The sequence below is a fragment of the Phragmites australis genome, chromosome 7 (assembly GCF_958298935.1).
Source record: "Phragmites australis chromosome 7, lpPhrAust1.1, whole genome shotgun sequence".
NCBI classification, from domain to species: Eukaryota; Viridiplantae; Streptophyta; class Magnoliopsida; order Poales; family Poaceae; genus Phragmites; species Phragmites australis.
Genome location: NC_084927.1, coordinates 24,022,738 through 24,041,743, shown reverse-complemented (window position 1 = coordinate 24,041,743; position 19,006 = coordinate 24,022,738). Strand labels below are relative to the sequence as shown.

The following is a 19,006-nucleotide window of genomic DNA, read 5'->3' as shown; positions in this document are numbered from 1 at the left end:
ACTTCAGATCATATGGATAACAGCAGGCAAAAGTTCTTCCGGTTACGACTGGTACCGAGTCTTCAATAAACAATATAGAGAGCAATCCTCCCTGAGACCATGCCACAAATTTCCCCAATCTGAGGATCGCTTACATAATGATGCACTTCTCAATCCATCCGAATTTCTCGCGAAACTGTCGGGATTCGTCAATATCTCGTTGAGCCTTCTCTAATCTCTCACTTTGACTCCTTATCTCCTCTGATCTCAGCATTGCTTCGGACACCTCATTCGCCGCCTTCTGTCTTGCTTTCTGTTCTATCGGTAGCTGTTTTTGCAAACTGTCGATTGTGCTGTTTAGCTTTTCCTCAACCTATTAAGCTATCTTCAGCAGCTATCTCAAATTTTCATTCTCAAAAATACTATTACAACATTCCTTATCACTATTACAATATCCTTTAATTTTTCATCTCCAGCAACTATCTCATTTCCTACCTTCTACTTCTTTTTCTCCCTCCGGTCCCGCTGTCAGCTTCTGTAAACAGTGCAGCTACAGTGTTGCTACAGTAACCCGGCACGTTTTGCCTCCAGACTCACTGTCGGCCACTGTAAAACAGTATGCTACAGTGACGCAAAAATACAGACACCCACTCTCTCCGCAACACTGTAGCGTCATTATTTGGCACTGTAGTACTGGATGAGGTACTGATGGAATCAATTTCCAGTACTACAGTACTTTGCGAAGTACTGTAGCATTGCGAAGTACTGTGCCATTTGTGAAGTACTGTAGCACTGGATAACTCCACTGCTAGAGTTGGCCTATAAAGAATCCATGAGACTAAAGATACCTGAATAATCCATAAATAAGAAGAAAAAATGAAGGGAAGAAATCATAGAAATTCTCATTGATCGAGAGAAAAAGGGAAAGCCATGCTAATAGGCCTTACCTCATTCTCCGCCTTCTGTCTTGCTTTCTGTTCTTCCAGTAGCTGTTTTTGCAGACTCTCGATTGCGCTGTTTAGCTTTTCCTCAACCTATTAACGAGTATAAGCAATCTATAAAGAACCCATGGGACTAAATATACTGAATAATCCATAAATAAGAAGAAGAAAATGAAGGGAAGAAATCATAGAAAATCTCATTAATCGAGAGAAAAAGGGAAAGACATGCTAATCATATGCCTTACAGTTAGCAAATTCAGTTGTATTTTCAAATCTAGCCACACAACACAGGATAGATAGCTTGAAAAATAAAAACCACGATAGCTGATAATAGCTAGCTTATTTTCCAAAAAAAAGGTTAGCAGTCTCAGAATTTCTTCCGGGAGTTCACTCTCAGAAGTTATATATATAACTAGTCAGTACCTCAGGAGTTCATACTCCCGGCTCGATTCATAATTTATATCGTTATAACTGAAGTATATACTATTTTTTGAGATATATATATTAATTTCCAATATGTATATACTATTTTATGAGATGTATATACTTCTTTATAAATGAAATATATATATATTTTAGATGTATATACTAATTTTTATAATATACATACTCTTTTCTAAACACTCATTAGAGAGGAGTATGTACACTCGAAAGTACAGGATGTGTATTCTGTGCTATGAGTAAACTTCAACGTAGTCGATTGATAAGACATCAATAGTTTTCCCAAAAGGAATATAGTTCAGCAGCATAGTACTAGAAAGCAATTTGTAGACATGCTTCTATAGGTAACCATATGCAGTTGGCAAAATTGCAAGCCAAGAAATCTTGTGATTAGAGAAAGATATGTAGGTTGAACCTGACGCCACAATTTACTAGACAAGATCATATTTATGCGTTTATGAATTGAACTTTTACATTACAAATGTATTACCATCTTTGTGATCCGTGTATGGTATTCATCATATAACTCTTTGCCTGAATATCCCTCAATACCGATCTCTTTCTGCCTGTCATTCGCTTCCTGCAATAAGAAAACGAAATATTAATATGGGAACCGGGGGGTTGAGGGACTCAAAGTTACGTTATGTTTTTTCAACCACCTGAATCTGAGTGATTAGTGAACATCTCGTTTGAGAATGGTTTGCCACCATTGCGCAATATTAGAGAGTCCACTGTATCAAGTAGTTTCCCGAGTTGTTTCTGTTGCAGCTGCACATCACAGGTCTAGTTTTCAAAGAGAACCCTCCTGTCTGCACATAGCCTTACCATGTCCTGTGGAAAATAGAAAGTAAATGCAAACTGCACACATAAAGATGACAAATGTATTTGATCTCACTAAATAGATCATTGTTGAGTAATTCTAGACAGAGAAGAAGAATACCTGCAGATATTTCGCATCCTTATTAGTTAGCATCTTTCTCCAGGTGCTCTCCCCAACTTGATCCCCATGTGTGAAGTGGTCGACAATCTTATCACCGAAAAACATTTTGATAGACTCAATTGTCTCCGCATCTTCACGAGAAAACCGAGATGCTGCTGAAAAAACCATAAGCATTGCATGAATCCCATCCCGGGACATGTCCACGCACTTAGCAATCTCTTTATGGGCATCTTCTGTCGTAACATTCATGTCAAATAGTCCTGTCGAAGAAAAGAGAGCGCTAGAAGTAAAGAAGTGATGCTAGCGGACTGTATAAATATGCAACATTAAAACAAGATTATTACGCAAGACCAGGTGGTAAGAACTATTGGATTATATCGACCGGGACGCCGTAAGTATTTCTGGATTATTTGGAAGATAATATTTACCAACTAGCGTACATGGCTCCATTTATTTTTCAGGCTTCTAAGTAGATATTTTCCTTATTACTAGGTCATTGACATTAGACATTGTTTCTTCTCATATTTAATTGAAAAAAAAAACTACCTTAAACTGCAAAAAAAAAAAAATTGTCATACACAAACAAACTTTTGCACAATGCACAATGTTGGGGGTCTTCGTTAAGGACTCCCGACGCCCCTAGCCCCGTCAGCCTACGCCTATGGACAACAGGCCTCCGGAGACATTACGGATCTTCGAAGCACGGGGGGAGAGTCATCAAAGAAGTGACTGGAATTTAATACCGATGTAAGTGGAGGTCATTCTGACATTCCATCGCAAGTAGGAGCCGGACTGACATATTGGACTGTGCGACGCCACAACAATTGACCGGCGAAGTACTACGCCCTTAGGGCCACTTGCACCAATGTATTACCACAGGAGATTATATCTTCTGATTATAGGTAAATGCATCCTACCTAGACTCATGTTGTGCAATTTGACCAGCCCAAAGTCCCTATGGTATAGTGATAGTTTGTATCGCTATCTCTGTAAGGACATGCTTGTACATTTACACCATGAACGATACTATAAATACAGACTCATGAACATCAGGCTAGAGGACCAACCTTTTTACTATCAACACGTTTTTGGTTCTCCCTCCTCTCTATTTCTTCTCCAAGCTTGAGTCTGCTCTCTAGATTAGACTCACGCCGCACTTTGTTCCTGGAAGACATCTTCTCTTCCACTAACAGTGCACCGTCCGTGGGGACTTTGAACATAGAAGTACTAGAGAGGTAGGATGACATAAAAAAAAATACCACCAAGACTAGAGCACAGGCGACAGACGAGAAGGATGTCCAGATGGTGGCTATGCGTCCAGGAGATCCTGGCGAGGAGCCTGAACTCCCGCGGAGGAGCCCGAGCGGGGAGCCCCTCCGGTGCTCAGCTTCACCGGAGCTGCCATGAACCACAGCGTCACAGCTTGGACATGCCTTGCCCATACACCACGGTGAAAGTTGTCCAAGGCCGCACAAATCCCAGCTGGAGGCGCCTCGAGCTAGAAGTCCTCAACCACGGAGTCTGGAACCGGCTGTGCCAACATTTTGAGTTGACGTAACCCCGCTCGGTGCAGCAACACTGGAGTGTCGAGGCCACGTGTGCACTAGATCTCGCATAGACCTCAACAACAGTGGTCGTCACCGCTGCGGCAGATTGGAGCCAACAGAGCGTCCGTTCTAGCACATCCGAGCCGGAGGGTATTGGCGGAGCCTCAGCTTCGAGTTTGCTCAGGGAACTATGAGTTGTTTGGGCTGCCTCTCATGCACGCTCGGTGAGCCCTTGGCACTCGACGCGTAGTATCTCCTCCGCTGTCTGGGCCTCCTTCAGCTCTCACTGAAGCTCGGCCACTGTAACCTTGAGGTCCCTGGTGTTACCTTCTGCAGCCAGGTTACCCTCGACGACCCGAGCGACAGACTCCTCCACGGCCTGGCGGGCTTTGATGGCTTCCTGGGCCATTGCCTATGCATGCTCCCATCGTGCCGTCTCTTCCTGCCGGAGGCCCTCCTCATGCTCCCGCCGTGCCACCTCTTCCTGCAGACAATACTCCATAGACGTCACTCGATTCTCAGCCTCCTCCAAGGCACGATGAAGCCTTGCCGTTTCGTCTCGGGTCGCGTCACAAGCCACAACGAGAGCCTAACATCGTGTACATCCTAGCACCCTCATCAAGAGCAATTGCTGCGGAGCGCAACATAGAAGAAGTAAGGTGAGGTGCCCAAAAACAAGGGCCTAGAACCTTAGATTAAAATACTTACCTGCTAGGCCGTCGTCTCCAGACGCACCTCCACTTCCTTCGGAGGTCTCCAAGCCATCGACCGCTCGATCTCTCCACTCCTAAGGAGAGACGAGGCTGAGGCAAAAGACTTCAATGCCTCTGGGCGAAGTGTGAAGTCTTTCGGAATCATGGTCTCAAAGCCAAGGCTACCCTCAGCAGGTCCTGAGGCCATCGTCGCAAAGGGTCTGGCTCCCCTAACACCGGCCACCAGAACTAGGTCTAGAGCCAGTGCGACGTCCTATGGTGGCAACACCGCCATGTTAGAATGGTTGTCAAGGTCACCTCCAGGAGGGTCATCATCCCCCGCAGAGGATCCGTGACTCCAGGGGTGGGGGCCAAGGACGCATCCACTTCCATGCCTCCTAAGACACACCGAAAAAATCACAGAGGTCATGATCCCTTGTGCATCGCCACGACAGAATAAAAACCCACAGGGCGAGACTTGCCTTACCAATGCTCCCGGTCTCCTCGACCAAAGGGCCCGTAACGTCCTCACCGTTGGAGACGTTGGCAAATCCTCACGCTGCACGAAAGTCCAAGGAGGCTCAACCGCCTCCCTTGTCGGTTTGGCCGTGGTAGGAAGGGTCCGGAGGAGCCGGGCCCTTTCCACGTTCACCCCCTCTAGCCTAGGTTTCGACATCGGTCGAGCCGCCAACGGTTCTGGCGTTCCCGGCCCACCTTTGACGCTTCATTCCCTCCAACAACGCCTCAGACGACTCAGCCGCCGAGCTAGCATGTGAACCTTCAGAGGCAGGCGGGGGCCGAGCCCGGAGAGAGCTCATAGGAATTGCGGAGGCCACGATACCAAAAACCCCACGCCCTCGCTTCCTGGTGACCCAGGGCTCCGCTGGGTCTGGCATGCCAGAGCCGCCACCCTGAGGTGGAGGCAGATGTGGTTGTACCACTCCCAGCTCCCGACCAACTACATACGTTGGTACCGCTCTGTGACAGTTGGCGAGCCCAAAAACTCCTCCACAATTTCGACCGCTAGCTTCAGCAGGAGGCAATTCTCTGAAAGAAAAGGGTGTTTCACATCTGTGGACTCCAAACTAAACAACAAAGAGGACTCACCATGACTGATGGTGGGCCTGGAGTACACGTTCGACTCGTCCTCCCCACCTTGTTCGAAGACATGATTCCAGCCCGCTTGAAGGGGCCGGATGCGCAATATCGTGAACTCCTCTACGAGGTCACGCATACTCATCCTCCGGGCCACCTTTTGGAGAAGCACTAACCTCGAAGCAAACTGCACGTTAGAGATATCCGCCATTGGGGTCCGAACGTACTCAATGACCCAGTTCGTATAGCAAAGGGGGATCTAAAGCTAACATCATAATAAAACCATCGCTCTGGCCATCCGGTGTACCACCGGTTATTGATGGCCTTCGCTAGAGCTGGAAGTTTACCCTACCAAAGCTGAGGGCCTTTTTCTCCCCGTCCTCCGTCCGTATCTTCGGTTGGCAGCTCGCTTCATGAATGAGGGCGAAAAGGTCCACTCTCCCTTCGCATCCCTCTGCTCGCATGACCCACTCGAAGATGGCTAGGCGGGCAATGGCATTGATCGACAGATGCGGGAGCTGGAAGGCCAATGCCCATGTTGAAAAAGGCCTCAAACACCACGGTCTTGTGTCCCAGAGGCTCTGAAACCACTTCGCCTCACGGAGCCTAAGCAGCGGACCTAGAGGGGATCTTCCCCTCCGCGACCATCCGGTTGAGCTCGGTCTCGGTGATGACGGATTCCCCTAGCACGATGGTCTGTGAGGATGCTTCCGGTTGGTGCAACGGAGATCCTCGCCCGACGGTGGCCCGAGCAGCGATGGAGGAATCGAGACTGCCTGAATGACCGCCACCCCGCGCACATCAACATCCCCACCCAAAGATGACATGTCGGCCCCACCGTGAGCACTATAACTACCCATAAGGGTCCCTGTAAGGCGGCGAAAAGCGCTGGACGGTGGTGGAAGATGGGAGTGATATGGCCGGCAGAGCAGGTGGACTAAAGCAGATGCAGATGGGAGCAGAGATGCAGAGCAAGGCTGTCGTTTGGCCAAGACCCTCTCCTTATAAAGCTAAGTGTAGGGTTATTTCCTCCTAGGGAAATGCACGCGCCCGTCCTATCACCCATGAGACCACGATTATGGGGATACAACTATACGAGAGTATACTCTTAGCCTTTATGTAACTAAGACGCACACGGCCTAAATCACTAGAAAAAAAAACTAGAAACAAAAGGTTTAAACAAAACCTGAAACTGAAATTGAGGACAAATAAGGTGATGGATTTAAATCCGCCGTCTAAAATCCCATCCATACCCGGTGAACAATGCTTAGACCGCATGCTCTAAAGCGCACATGCCACTGTAGCCATATCTCAAGCTTTCGGTTACTGAAGCGCAGACCAAGTATGGAGCCAACACGTACATGTCTATATAATCTGCATAGGATTAAAATATTTCTATTTTTCAAAAACAATTTTATTTATGCATAGCCATAATGACCAACACATTGCTGCTGCTGCACTTCTGATTTCCTTGCCATTTTTTTTCAGATTATCTTTAGTTAAGAGGACTCCTTGTTGGAGGTACCACAGGAATATTTTGATTTTTTGGTTAACTTCAACTTCCATAATTTTCTATTTATATTTGGGATGCCAATATGTTTTTAGGCGATATATAGTGAATTTACCGGGAATTTGCTGTTTCGTGTCAAATTTCAATTGAATCTATCCCGCTCTTGTGTAAATGTGAAGCTACTAATCCTCGTTATGAGATTATCCCATGTGGTCAATCTTTGGGCATTCAAATTTCGACTGAAAGAGGTATTTGGTGGGTACTCTTACAATACTTGTGCTACAGTTTTGTGCTTATGTCGCACTATGTAGTATAAACTGAGATATTGTTATCTAAGTGGGGAATTTCCTAACCACTTGTCCTCCTAGAAGCTAGTTTGTTTGCCATCTCTGACGTTGAATGATCCAAAGCGGAATAGATGTTGTTTCACATTCATCAAGCCGACCAAAAAGTGTGAATATCCTAGTTTTCAGTGAACTTGGGATAAAGGTTTTGACCCCAAATATTTTTTTCTTAGTAAATCTTACCATACTCCATCTTCATTTAAAAGTTTGAAATAACCATTTGCATAGCAAAGAGATATCCTGGACATCTAAGTCTTGGATCCCTAGTTCGCCCTGTTCTTTGGGCTAATAGAATCTTTCATTTCACTAGTTGGTATTTCTTTTTATGACCATCATTTTATCAATAAAATCTAGATTGAAAGTAGTCTAGTTTTTAAAGGACTCATCGCGGAATTCAGAAGAGACATCATATATGCTGGTAGGCTTGATAGAACTGAGTTTAGAAGGACTAGCCTATTACTCGATGAAAGGTGCTTGCCTATCCAACTACTCAGCTTCTTATCAAATCTTTCTTCTACTTTTCACTCTGCATTTTTCAGCTTGCGATAGTGGATTGGAATGCACAAATATCGTAATGGTAACTCGCCCAATGCACATCCAAAAATTTGAGCATATTGTTCATCTGTGACCTTAGCCGGCCCAAAACAGAACAACTCGCTCTTGTGAAAATTAATCTTAAGGGCGGATAGGTGTTCGAAAATGCAGAGCAATATGGAAAAGTAGCTTATTGCATTATGGTAAACTACCCCTACATAGCTCTGCATTTTTCAGTTTGCGATAGTGAGTTGGAATGCAAGTCAAAGTATGAGTCTTAGTTATGACATTCAGTTCCGGAATGAACATTCAAAGGAAAAGTAGTATGAGTCAGCCTGCAGCTTGCTATTAGTGACTGCGGCTACTGACCCAAGAACTGAAGATCTTCAATCTATGTTTGAGTGCTCTTGCAAAAGAAAATAATTTTGGCATTTCTATAGAATTCAAGATTACAATGGATCTATGAAAAGATCGTGTACTTACAACTATAATAAATTTCATTTTAAAAAGAATAGTATATAAAGTAAACATCAATGATTAAATAGAATTTGTGGCTACACAAACCGTTGAAGATAGTTCTAGACCTAGGCCAAAACAAATTGGCACAGCTAGTTTATTGAAACCCTTGAATTCAGAATATGAAAAATAGCTTTGGGTCGCTGACAGCTAGGGTTTATAGAGGTCCGACTTCCCTTTGGATTCCACGTGGATGTTTTGACCTTTGAGGTGGCGTGCGCAATAAAGGGGTCCAGCACCGGCACACGTGATAAAGCATCCATGAAAATTTCCAAGATCAACCACAACTTTGTTTGTGAGACATGAAATTGACAGGTATCAAAGAAAAGGACAAAAATCAGGATGAATAGTGTTTGTGCTGAAATTTTTTGTTTCTACCCTATTTGTCAATTTCATATCTCACCAACGAAATCGAGTTTGATCTTGAAAATTTGTATGGATGTATAATATCACTTATTCTATTGAATGTTTGGCGAAATTTTCTAAAACTTACAAACATGTGTTTATTCCATGGCCCTATGGAATTTTTCCTTCTGTTATAAAAAAATAATGAGTACATTTATCATAAAATATACTTCCATGACGTTACCGTTTATAACATATTTCAAGAGATATTTGTGTGTAAGCCATTGGGTGTTTGTTGTGTTCTTTTTTGCGTTCCATCTCTAACTGGCTATTTATGTGTATGCCACTGGCCGTGCTGCGCACACACAAAGGCTAATTGGAAGCTAATGGCGTGCACACACAAATTCTAATGGCAAACACAGGAATAGTGAGTTTTGGATGGCGCACAACCAAAGCAACAAACTCCCAATAGCATACACACAAATTTCACTATCGAGCATGTCACAATCGTTTGTTGGTTAAATTGGCATCTTTCTTTTATATAGAAATCTTGGTTTGTTTGAAACGTAAAAAATGAATCACCTTTTCTTTTGCACTTTTCCTATGTATCAGGCAACTGAAATTGCTGTTGTTTTCAGTTGACGCCGGGTTGAACTACCACCGGCGAGGTTAGGGTTCCAGGATTGGGTGAAGGGCCGGCGGAGAGAGAGCTACAGGTCTGTGACCAGACAGGCGGTGAGCAGCGGTGAGGTGGGGACGCGAGGCGGTGATAGCACTGCTGAAGCCGCAAGACAGGTAGAAGGGCAGTGAGCGGGGTCTGCGATGGGGTGTGAAAACCTAGTTGTTGGAGGAGGCGAGAACAACTTGAACAACCCATTAACTGAGAAATTTGTGTGGCAATCCTCCATCAAGGACTACGCAGCGGCGTTCCAGATGACATCAACGTTGTTCATAAGGTTTCGACTTGCAAACTTGATACCATGAAGATGACGCCAATCTTAGCATAACAAGATTCAAGTGAAACAGTGCGATAGCACATCGGTTAGTGTGTTGCTTGGTGCAGCATTACCAGAAGAAGACCTGCGCGTGTGGCATAATATGTGTCCCTTTAGATAATTTTTTTAGAATTCAGGATACATGAGTAAACTTCTTTTACCTTGAATATTTAACTGGACCGGTCTGGAGCAATGCCCAGTAACTTTTTTTTTTGGCGAAGGGGAAGGGACTTCATTCATATATGGTGCAAATACATCTCCATTTTACATTCACCCTCATACAACAATTGAAAATTGCAAAAAAGGACAATCCGAGCCTTTCTGCAATCTTCTATCTCTGCCTTGTCTTCCACTGCATCCGACACTGACGAGCTAAAACCAGCGACGTAGGACACCGAAGACCTTCTCTTCCCTTCACCGTAGTTGGCACCAAGACCCAAATATTGTAAAGCCGCAACAATCAATGACCAGGAAGCTCCATCAGGTCACATCTGAAACACTGAATAAGCATCGGTAGTCTCAATACCAAACTCCATAAAGACCTTCAAGCTGTTGCCATCAACCACAGGCTCGTTGGAGTTGGAGGCCCAGTAGCCTTTACCATACACTTTTCTAAAGCATGACCACTGGAGCAATGCTCAATTACTTATTGTGCAACCATTAAATGGGCAAATTTGTCTCTCTTTTTCTATGTGGTGATAGGAGCTGCATTTTAGGGCAATCCTGAAATTGATCGCAGACTCCATCCGTCAAGCATTGCGATGGTATTGTTGGACGAATCCTTCCGTCGTGCAGTGAAATCGATCACGATAGCACAACATTCATAACAATCTTTGATTTGATCTTTCTTCTTCTTTTTTGATTCGTTGACACGAGCAAACAGCATAACAACATTTGTACATGTTTATCCCAAACAATTATTATCATATTCTGCACCAAGATTTGTGCAGTTTCAAAGGGGGGGGGGGGGGGGGGCACCGGGGCAGTCCCTTCGACGAATTGTGAAGCCAGTGATCCTCACTCCTGGCAGTGCGTTGCTCACCAGCGCCCACGGACCTTCCCGCCGGCCGGCCGCATTGACCGAAGCGACCACGAGCTGCAAGCGGCCCGCGCCCATGTCCCTGGCGTCCGGCGGCTATGCGGGTGGACGGCCCTCGTGGAGGCGCAAACTCAAGTAGGCAGCCGAGCAAACGACGTCGTGCACTCGTGCGTGCGGAGGCCTTAGACAAACTAGCCATGTGTGCATCTGCTGAAAAAAGAAGAAGTAAAGAGTAAATTATTGTAAAATTATAATTTTCTTCTCATAATTTATAGAATTATACTTATTTTGCATCATTTTATATTTTTTTAATCATCACAAAACTATTTTTTTCCTTCTATTTCACAAAACCACATTTATTTTGCATCACTTTATCACAAAGCTACATTTCTTTTAGTTTAGCTATTACAAAACTACATTTTTCCCGCATATTTTACAAAACTTTACCTATTTTGTATCATTTTATCACAAAATTATACTTATGTTACAGTAAATAAATCTGATAAGATAGGCTCACGCGTCATATTAATAGGTTTCAGCCATCACCGTAAACAAACCTTCTCTTGAAAGCTACCGATCTAGCTCGAGTTGAATTCGTAAACGCGAAAAATTGGTACTAGTAGGGGTTAGCGTGGCACAATTTACCATCCAAATAATATCATTTCAACCCCCACCAACATCATTTGGGTAGCCAAATGGTATTACGTAAACGCCCACCATCACTAATTTTTCACATTCAAAACTTTAACTCGCATCACATCAGTAGTTTTCAAGAGAAAGAATTCAAAGACCACGAGCTAACTTATCATTTCCGCTAGGACTAGGATTTGCTAATCACATTTTTGTAAAATAAGCATACTTGTCGTTTCCGCTATGAAGTAGCAGATGGTTCTTCACGTGAAAACACATAATGAGTATGATTCCCCGCATATGCAGCTCTCAAATCTAAACGAAGATCAGGAGTAGCTGAGTGAGCATGTTTACAAAATTGGACATAACATCTTTTTTAGCTACATGCTGTAGTACTACCTATATCCAGGCTACCGAGTCGAAGTCGATGACTGGATTGATTTCGCGGGACTCATTAGTTATTGGTAATTAGTGGATAGTTTCCACCAAATGTGGCTGTAGTTTAGTGGTGAGAATTCCACGTTGTGGCCGTGGAGACCTGGGCTCGAATCCCAGCAGCCACACCATTTATTTTTTCTTTATCTTTTCCCTAACACCCTGATTAATTGATGGTTTAGGTTAAGCACGCCCCTTAGTGGCCTGCAGCACTCAAAGTCCAATTCTTATCGTATTAAAGTGATTTCAGAAAGGAAACTTTAACATATATTTCTTTCTCTGAAATAAGTTGTGTTTATTTCACTGTTGTAAGTAACTTCAACCTCTATTTTTCTCCAAGATAACTTGTGTTTATTTCTTGATAAAACTGATGGCATGGCTTAATCTATATACAACCTATTTGGCATAGCTTTTAACTTAAGAATTCTTGAAGCCGCGTATCTCTAGCATTTAAAATTCGTGGTGTTGGAGCAATGAATATATATGGGATGTTTGAATGAGTTATCTTGTTTTCATTTTAAAATACAATATATGCTTAAACCTATTTATTGTAGTATACAAACTCCAGATCTGATATAGAGCTGCCCTGGCAAACAAGACCATAAGGTATTCTGAAGTTGGAGCCAAATTAAAAATTTGTGATGTTGGAGCTATGAATACACATGGGGCGATATCTATTTCTTTCTTTGAAATAAGTTGTGTTTATTTCACTGCTGTACGTAACTTCGACCTCTATTTTTTACCCAAGATAACTTGTGTTTATTTCTTGATAAAAACTGATGGCATGGCTTAATCTATATATAAACTATTTGTCACAGCTTCAACTAAAGAATTTCTAAAACTGTATATCTCTAGCATTAAAAATTCATGTGTTGGAGCTATGAATACACATATGGTGTTTTAATGAACATATCTTGTTTTCATTTTAAAATACAATATATACTTAAAATCATTTATTTTAGTATTCAAACTTCAGATCTGAGATGGAGTTAGAGTCCTGGCACACAGGGTTATAAGATATCTGTGTTTTCTTTATCAACCAGAGGTTTTTTTTTATGCTTTCTATAAAAGCTGGCCCGAGACACTTTGGTCTAAAATCAACCAGTGTTGTAGCTTAGACTTCTTTTTATGTATGCAACATGCATTTATTTACCCAGCTAGTTGTTTCTTCTCAACAATCAACGAGGAGAGCTGCAACATCTGAAAATGCCTAGCAAAATTTAGGGATTCTCTGATTAAACAAAGCACACCATATCAAATTTAGGGCAAAAATCCAAAATTAAACAATATACGCGACCGTATTTACCGAAATAGACAACATGTCAGCGTGTGCCGAATATGGCACTGTAGCTCATATTCGGCACACGGTGTGCCGGAAATAACACTGTAGCATCATTTTTGGCATGCCGTGTGCCGAAAATGGTACTGTAGCACCATATTCGGCACACGAATGTGGTGCTACAGTTATTTTCGGTACACCACACTACGCAAATGAACAGTACCGCGCGTGAACAGTACAGCAGTGCATTTGAATTTTGTTTTTCCTCTTTTTCATAACGGTGGTCTTCTGTTACTCCAAAAATGTTAAAACTTTTTTTACATATTTCATAATCCATGTGCAACCCATTTTAATTAGATTCACCGAAAAATCCTTTGTATATTTAAAACTAAAATTCTTCAAAAAAGACTACTTTTATAACTTGTAATACTTTTTAGTGTCTCAAATAAATTCCCAAAAATCTAGAACAATTCACTAATATTCTTCTTATATGATGGAATAATTTCTAATATTATTTTCAGCCCTAGTTTATATGATGAAAAAGTGAGTTACTTTTTAATGCTTCATTTACATGAAATGATAAAAATACATATAAATGAAGCATTACAAAAGAACTCACTTTTTCATCATATAAACTAGGGCTGAAAATAATTTTAGAAATTAGTCCATCACATAAGAAGAATATTAGTGAATGTTTCTAGATTTTTGGGAATTTATGTGAGACACTAAAAATTATTACAAGTTATAAAAGTAGTCTTTTTGGAGAATTTTAGTTTTAAATATACAAAGGATTTTTTGGTGAATCCAATTAAAATGGGTTGTACATGGATTATGGAATATGTAAAACAAGTTTTAACATTTTTGGAGTAACAGGAGACCACCGTTATGAAAAAGAGTAAAAACGAAATTCAAATGCACTGCTGTTACTGTTCACGTGCGGTACTGTTCATTTTCGGAGTGTGGTGTGCCGAAAATGGACTGTAGCACCGTATTCGGCACACGGTGTGCACACCATTTTAGGCACACCGTGTGCCGAATATGAGCTACAGTGCTATATTAGGCACACGGTGTACCGAATACGGATGCTAAAATTGTAAATACGCTAACATATTATCTATTTCGGTAAATACGGTCGCGTATATTATCTAATTTTGGATTTTTACCCAAATTTAGAGACCGAACCTTGTTGGAAAGACGCGAACATCCTGGCTTCCACCACCAGACCACTGCCCGCCTTTTGAGTGGGGCTTTTTGGCGACATACAGACATGTTGCGGAGTGGCAAAAATGTCAGTGAAGCTACACTCTAGAGTGTGCGGTCGTGTGGGTGAATGCTTGGGGCTAGAGGTGTAATAGGATATATATAGTTTATCTTGTATTTTATCTTATATATTTTTTAAGTTAGATACGAATAATAATAAATAATTATTTTTTCATCATGTATCATATCTTATATTTTTTTAGTCTGAATCAGAGCGGATAGTGCTATAAGCTTTTAATCCGTCGGATCGATGAAATCTTTGTTCACTTCATTTGTATCCCTACACAATATATTAAATAATATAGGAGTACAATCAAAATAAGTATAAATAGAGTGATCGGTGAGATATGAAAAAAGAGTATTCAGTATTATCTGTCTACAGATTTATGATACTCTACCTATATATTAACATTTTACGTGAAATTACAATAGATTTTCTAGCAGCACGTAACATTTAGATATTTTAAACAAATACTAATCATTATATATTATATTTTATATTTTTTTCTCAAATTTAAAATTAAATATAAATAATATTGAATAGTATCAGCTAGTCATGGTTACATTATATATTTGTTTTGCACGTATTTAGTTGGACGGGCGGGTGAGAAATATCCGTTCGGTTTTCACTTTTACTTGGGCAGACTAAGTGTCTGTTTAGCAGAGCTTCCAAAGCAGCTTCTCGGCTGGAATCAGGGGAGCTCTGCCAAACATCAGTTTTTAGCTTTTAGCTCCTTTAGTGGAATCCGTGAGAGTGATTTTCTGAAATGAACTAAAAGCTAGGGAGCTAAAAAAACAGCTTCCTCTAATCCACTTCCCGTAGAAAATCACTTCCTCCATGTATTTTATTTTAGAGGGTCATTTTCAGCCACAGAATCACTTCTTTCAGAAAATCACTTCCCGTAGAAAATTTGAATCAATAAGAGCTGTAACAAACGGACCTTAAACTTCTAATATCCCAACGTTTATGGCTAAACTTTGAAATTCGAATCAGTACTAACGTGATTCTCTGATTTGAAACTAGATTCAATTTTAGGAACTCGACTTATAGAGAACACAATGGCGTAATTCTATATTGCGTCCTGAACATCCTATTTTTACCGGATGGAGAATGGAACTGATGTAGTCAAATCATGCGTGACGTGGGCCAGGGTGGAGCTTTGCTGCAAGCCCCAGCGGAGCCATGAGTATAGCAAGTCTATGTCGACGGTTATATGATTTCTTTACACGTAGCAACTCACGGGTATCGAACTGTAGTAAGAGCATCTTTAAAGGACTTTTTATTTAACTCTCTATAGCTAAATTTAAGGATTAATAGACCAAAATTACTCTCCAACAAACTCTGTATCTACTTCCCTATATTTAAGGACTCCCTATCCATCTCCTTTCAACCCCTATATTTGGAGAGCAACTCTCGTTCCTTATCCGATTGCTTGTGAAGAGGAAAGGGAGAGATGACAGGTGGGGTTCATCTGTCGGTGATACAGTAGAGGATATATAGAGAATGTGGTATTGGATGTCTGTTGGAGATGAAAGAGATTTAGGGATAGAATTATTTAAAGATAGCTCCCTATATAAAGATATTGGAAGTGAGTTTTAGAAAGCCTTTTAGAGATGCTCAAAGCTCTAAAGCACCCAATGAAATGATAATTTAAGAAATAAGCTATGTACTGCCATTCTTACATACACGTTCATCTTTAAATCACCTTGCAAAATTTAAGATGAGGAAGGCTTGCAACTCCCCAAAAGCCCTACTAACCATCAGAGTACTCCTCATCACTGGGCTGTTCGCAGGGCTGATTCTGATATTTTAGTGGCCTAGAGTGAGATTAAAAATGGAGCCTCCATTAAATATAAATTTCAAAATATTTATATAGAACAGTGGCTCAAAACAATAGTGTTATATTTTTTATATCAAACAAATAGCAGTTGCATGCATCATATGAAAAAAATAGCATGCCCCAGCACACTCCGGAGTCTGGACGCCGCCTGCCGCAGGATGTCCTGTAACACCCTACTTTACCACTAAGCCTAATTATATAAAAAAAAAGAAATTTTGGCAGTATTTCCTCTATAGAGAGGTATAACTGACCAAAAGAAATATCACAGGCAGGCAGAAACAGATATAACCAGCATATATATAGAGTCCGCCACGACGCTACCAGCGTCGTACCACAACATAAACAAAAACAAACGACGGACCATCAGACACACCACTTGTATACACCGGTTGAGCTATCGACATCGTGATAAGTTAGTGTGTGCAGCTACCGAGATCCATCCCCAAAATGTACGTCAACATCTAAACATACCTGTAAAGAAAACACGGGTGAGATTCAAAAATCTCAGCAAGTGAAAGGTACTTTAACAAAAAGCTATTTAGCCACAGTTAAATGTGCTAACAATTCTAAATAGAAACTAGTAATGAAACACACCGCCAACACTAGGAGGAACAATTATGACTAAGCAAGTCCAACGATAACATTAAACATTTTAACATTCGGTTGGTATAAGCCTTCAGAGCCGCATATATATCTATATACACGCTAACTAAAGGAAATAAGATTTGATATGAATAATTCATTGAATTTCACAAGAAGACATAACCATGCACATGACATGCTCTCCTCACCCTTACCCCTCCTCGGGTAACGTAAGGGTGTGCACCGTACCCCTCCTCGGGTGACATACGGTACTGTACCGGTACGGTCGCGGCCAGAAGACGACGACAAACTTCCAATGCATGAGACGTATATGTATGACGTGCTTCAAGCATAACCAACATAACTTCCGGAATATGCTTAAGACTTCAAAAAAAACATTGCATACAACACTAATGAACAACTGCAGAATGGCATATCGTGTCTACTGCACTTCATAAATCAATCATCGAGTAAACTTCTGGAAACGTAAACAACATAGTACTCAGCCCAGAATCAGTCATTCAGATTAGATGAATGCACTGTAATTAAAGAATGTAGGCAACCCAATATTAGGTTAAAGCATAGTCATACAATACATTCACTTGCCTTTACCGACGATGAAGAAAATTCGATCAAGAACGTCCGAAAATAGTACCACCTGTACAGGCATACTATTAGAACTAAAACACATTTAAAACACATAAAATATGAAGCGTCAACTCTACGCTTGAAAACGTCGCGTCTTCGCCTATATTCCGGACAACTGAATAGAGAACTGTATCATATGAAATGATACTCTATTTTCAATTCAGAGTCGAACCAAAATTCTCACTAATTAGACTTGGCTTCGATTAATTGAATACTTCGACTCAAATGTCGTATCTTCGAATCAACAACGATTATCAAAACGAATCAGACTATTGATCACATGAAATGATACGATAGGAATTGTTTGATTTGATTTAATCCAACCACAAACGTCCAGAAAAATTACCGAGAATTCGCCTTCGAAAAATTGACGACGAATCCGACGAAATCTCGAAATTTCCAACTTTTCCTTTTCTTTTCTTTTCTTTTCTCCTTTTTTTCCTTTCTCTTTCCTGGCTTCTTCTTCCTAGCTTCTCTCCCGGCCGGCTCTGCTTGCTTGCTTCTTCTTTGATCAAGCCACACACAGAGAGAGAGAGAGAGAGAGCCCGCGGCGGCCAGAGCAAGCGCACGACGCAGGCAGGCGGCGGCGGGAACGGAGCAGCGGCGCGGCGCACGGCGGCGCGTGCACGGCGGCGCAGCGGCAGCGCCGGCGACAGCAGCAGCAGCGGCGACGTGCGGCGCTGTGCAGCGCAGCAGGTGGCAGCAGGGGGCGGCGCAGCGGCGGCCAGCGGCTGGAGCAGCGCAGCGGTGGCAAGCAACAGGAGAGAGAGAGAGAGTTCGCGAGCGAGAGAGAGAGACGCACACGGCGTGAAGAGTCTGGATGGATCGGGTTGAGGACCGATCCATCCAGTACTTATCCTTATCTTTTTTTTATTTTTTTTCAAAACAACGAACGGTCTAAATTTGTTGGACTCGCTACGGGTCTCAAAGTGCCCGGAACAGACATATGAATAGCAAAATGGGTTCGTCTCGACGAGATGAACGCAACCACGGTCTCCGATCGGCCATACGAGCAACGGATCAAAAAGTCAAAATTCGGTCAAATTCCTTTCATTTCTTTCCTCCAAAAATTCGGTATTACATGTCCACTCACCCAGACCTAATTTTTTCAGTTTGCTTTTGGACCGGACGAGTTGTGGGCTTGTGACGTTGAGCACAGAGCACAGTCTAGTCAGCACAGAAGACAGAACACATATACAGTATACATATACATATGGGCCCCTGGGTTTTGGGGGCCCGGGACGGCCGCCCCACTCGCCCCCCTCCAGGGCTGGCCCTGGCTGTCTATTCGTAAATTTCAAACTCCGCGTTGCTTGCTTTAGCGTCGTTAGGGGCATTGCCTGGTTTATTTTGTCCATCGCCCGGCACTGGAAAGTTGCGCAGCCGTTCTACAAGAACAAACTAGAGGCATTT

The 19,006-nt window shown here is 42.1% G+C and overlaps 1 long non-coding RNA gene, 1 other non-coding gene and 1 pseudogene across 2 annotated transcripts; 1 reads left to right on the top strand and 2 right to left on the bottom strand.

Annotated features, from left to right (window-relative positions):
- Positions 1–693: 693 nt before the first annotated feature.
- Positions 694–4,257, bottom strand: LOC133925500 (immune-associated nucleotide-binding protein 9-like; annotated as a pseudogene).
- A 7,782-nt stretch (positions 4,258–12,039) lies between these two features.
- TRNAH-GUG (transfer RNA histidin (anticodon GUG)) lies at positions 12,040–12,111 on the top strand. Its single transcript has one exon. It is a non-coding gene; the product is annotated as a tRNA-His (tRNA).
- Positions 12,112–17,465: 5,354 nt separating this feature from the next.
- LOC133923508 (uncharacterized) lies at positions 17,466–18,468 on the bottom strand. The gene is made up of 2 exons (XR_009910637.1): positions 17,940–18,468; positions 17,466–17,603 (listed from the first exon to the last, which is right to left on the bottom strand). It is a non-coding gene; the product is annotated as an uncharacterized LOC133923508 (long non-coding RNA).
- Between the last annotated feature and the right edge of the window lie 538 nt (positions 18,469–19,006).